This window comes from Camelus bactrianus, chromosome 15 (genome assembly GCF_048773025.1).
Source record: "Camelus bactrianus isolate YW-2024 breed Bactrian camel chromosome 15, ASM4877302v1, whole genome shotgun sequence".
In the NCBI taxonomy this organism is placed as follows: domain Eukaryota; kingdom Metazoa; phylum Chordata; class Mammalia; order Artiodactyla; family Camelidae; genus Camelus; species Camelus bactrianus.
In genome coordinates, this window is record NC_133553.1 from 63,159,001 (window position 1) to 63,162,936 (window position 3,936).

The 3,936-nt window shown below is 42.6% G+C and overlaps 1 pseudogene; it reads left to right on the top strand.

Moving 5' to 3' along the window:
• The first annotated feature begins 2,339 nt into the window (after positions 1-2,339).
• On the top strand, positions 2,340-2,745 carry LOC141573372 (10 kDa heat shock protein, mitochondrial pseudogene; annotated as a pseudogene).
• The last annotated feature ends 1,191 nt before the right edge of the window (positions 2,746-3,936 follow it).

A 3,936-nucleotide genomic window follows, 5' to 3' on the forward strand; every position in this document is an offset into this window, starting at 1 on the left:
TTAAACCCAGTGTGAATGAGGGAAGAAGCCACTGGAAAGTCAAGAAGTGTTGGTGACCCACTCCTGCCACTAGTGGGAGCTCTCAGCTCGCGCCTCCATCAACCAGAGGCCACGTTAGAATACCGGGTGAGGAGATTTTGATGGGGCTTTTGGACCAGGAGATGAGAGACTGAGGTCAAAACTCTCCCCTATGGTCTTATCTTCTGAGAGTCTTACTACTCCACATAGTTTGGCGAGAGAGGCCACCTCTTCAGTGCCTTGCACACTGTGAGATGAAGAGATGAAGGAGAGGGCCCAGGGTACAGAGGCCCCGGAGGCCAGACCACCTGCTTCCAGGGTGTCAGCTTCAGCTTGCCCAGAAACTAGACAGAAAGCGTTCATCTTAAAAGCCCCAGACATTCACCCTGGCCCAGCCTCTAGAATTTACAGCAAAAGCCTTATTGAAATAAAGTGGTCTTTCTTGGAGAGCCCCCTCTGTACATTGTCCCTAAAAACCAGGGGTAATAAGAAGATGATGAGGTGGGTACTGGCATCATCAACCCCATCTGGATACACCTCATTAAGATTCACATTCTTCACTATTTATAATAGCCAAGTCATGGAAACAACCCAAATGTCCATCAACAGATGACTGGATAAAGAAGTCGTGGTATATTTATACAATGGAATATTATTCAGCCATAAAGAAGAATAAAATAATGCCATTTGCAGCCACATGAATGGACCTGGAGATTGTCATTCTAAGTGAAGTAAGCCAGAAAGAGAAAAAAATTACCATATGATACCACTTATTTGTAGAATCTTAAAAAAAATACACAAATGAACTTATTTGTAAAACAGAAACAGACTCACAGACATAGAAAACAAACTTATGGTTACCAGGGAGGAAAGGGGGTGGGAAGGGATAATTTGGGAGTTCGAGATTTTCGGATATGAGCTACTATATATAAAACAGATAAACAAGTTTTTACTGTACAGCACAGGGAACTATATTCAATATCTTATAGTAATCTATAATGAAAAGAATATGAAAACGCATATATATATGTTCATGTATGACTGAAGCACTGTGCTGTACACCAGAAATTGATACAACACTGTAAGCTGACTATACTTCAATAAAAAATTAACATTGTTATTTTTAATTCCCCAATTTTGATCGTACCAGTTTTCTCCTCCATCCAAGTCATTGTTCTAGGAAGGATGGTGCTGAGTACAGCTGTAGATTTGTGGCTACCAATGGAAACGGCTGCTGAGAATCAAATGTGGATAGAGTCTTCCCTCAATACCGAGAACAAGGTCCCGCTGGCATCATGCTGGCTGGTTTCACTCCACTGCACTTATCGGAGTTTGTAGTAATGCATGTTGGGTAAGATAATTCGATTAATGTTGGTCTCATCCACTAACCTGTAGATCCGTGGGGCACAGACAGTGTCCATCTGGTTCATGCACGGGCCTCAGTGCTCAGCAGTGTTCCTGGTCCCCAGGTAACTGACTAGTCAGGGGGTGCCCAAACTGTGTGCGGAGGTACTCACCGTAGGAGCTGCAGCAAACTCACAAGGGCACCACGATATTTTACATTCTCAAGGGAAAGATAGTGACCCTCAACATTTGTGGGACCTGGACCAACTACCGGCTTGAGGTAGTTTATAGCTTCGACATTAGATCATCGGCATTCCTTTCAATGACATCAAACATTTTGGAGCCGGAAGTTTGGTTATTGCTGTAATAAAATGTGAGGGCTGCACAAAAATCAACATGGAACTGGAAACGAGAGAGATGGGGTCCAGTCTGATTCCAAGGTGTGGGAAATCATGCAGTCCCCGACACGAGCACATGTCCCATGAATAACTGTAATTATCGATGGTTTTTTAAGTAAAGTACACGCTTCACTATGTACATCATTGGAAAGGGAGGCCACTCGGGAGAAACTCTCACACTAACATTCTCATCTTGGAGATGTTGATTCTATGTTGTTTAAAAGTGAAATAAAAAACAGTATCATTTTCCTTTCCATGGATGTGTATTTTTTTTTCACACAACTACTAAATTTTGAAGACACAAATTTTAACTAAATTGTTTGAACCCAACTACTTAGTAAATGATGCCATTAGGTATTTCTTTTGGCCCAGGGACACCATGTACCACTTACAGAGAGACCACGGGCACCATGAACTGTGAAGGTTTGGGAACCTCTGGCTTATTCAATATTTGTTGATTGACTGACTGACGGCCTCAGAGCTGTAATTCTGCATCTCATCACTTTACCTACAAAGTGCTACAAAATGAAAAAAAAGAGAGAGAGAGGAAATAAAGTACGAACTGTAGCATCCAGAGTCATGGCAGGACAGGCATTTAGAAGATTTCTTTCTCTCTTGGACCGAGTATTAGTTGCAAGGAGTGCAGCTGAAACTACCCAAAGGAGGCATTATGCTTCCAGAAAAATCTCAAGGAGAAATATTGCAAGCAACAGGAGTAGCTGTTGGATTGGGCTCTAAAGGAAAGAGTGGAGAGATTCAACCAATGAGAGAGAACTTTGGAGATAAAGTTCTTCTCCCAGAATACAGAGTCACCAAAGTAGTTGTAGATGACAAGATTTATTTCTTATTTAGAGATGGTGACACCCTTGGAAAATACGTAGACAGAAATGTCACTGTTGAAATGGCATCACGTGAAGCTGTCCAGTCCACGGAAGTTCTGAAATCTTCTCATCAGGGAAATAATTTCCACGTCTCTCTTTTATAACCAACCACCGATATCCAAACTAATGACACCCAGTGTCTCTAAAATTTAGTTTCACTCTACTGACAGAAACATTTCTAAGTAAAAATATATAAATAAATGGTTAAACCAACCCCCCCCAAAAAAAACAAAAACAAAAAAAAGGGGGGGGGGAAGCGCACACTTGGAGAAAACTGAACTAAGCTGGTGCTTTTCCACACAGAGAAAAGTTCTGCTCCTGAATTCTCATTCTGAGTATTTATTGTTTACTGTACACTTACCGTTACCCGGCCCCAAGCTTCTATTTATTCGTTTTTTAACACAACCTCACTAAATCCTCCCAGCAATCTGATGAGGGAGATCGCTGCTCACATCTACACAGGAGGAGAGCAACCCAAAGAGGGTAAATGGTTAATAAAAGATCCAAAAGCAGATTTGCTTTATATTATCACTCATTCTCTTAATAATCATGATGATGATGACAATGATAACTTTAGATAATTTATCATGGTTCACTATAACTTTAGCTATTTACTCCTTTATTACTCTCTCTAAAATTTGAGCTTTAGCAATGTGCTAGGTATTGTGTAAGCAGTTTACACGGATCAGTCGCTTTCATGATAATAAAGTCCCAGGAAGGAGGTACTGTTAAAATGATGACTCCTGTTTCACTAAATAAATAATTATCATAAGCACACAAATGAAGGGCGGTTGGCAAAGTGACTGGACAAGCCCAGCATCTCACTGCTGTTGCCAGTGAAATCAGGTTTTGAATTCAGTCTGGGCTGCTGCTAATCAGGCTGGCAAAATACAAGAAACTGTAAGGGGAAAACCTGGTTACTAGACGGAGAAATTACTTAGGCAATTGAAGGCATGTATTGTCTCTCCCTGTGAGGGCTCTAGAGGCAGGTCCGGGAGGGCAGTTCCACAGTGTCTCAGGAGCTCAGGCTCTCCCAGGCTACCCCTGCCCTCGCCAGCCTCAGACTTTGGGCTTGGCTCGTGCTGGTCACCTCGTGTTTCCAAAGTGGCCGTTTCAGCGCCAGGCGGCTTGATCACATCCAAAGTCAGAGCAGAAGACAAAAGCCCTTCTCTTTTTGCTCTGCTGTCTTTCATCTGGAAAAAGAAACACCCCCAGAAGATGTGCCCTGACTTCCCATTGCTCAGAGCGGAGCCAAGTGGCCGCCCATCCCTGTAAAGGGGGGAAAGTGCGCTCTG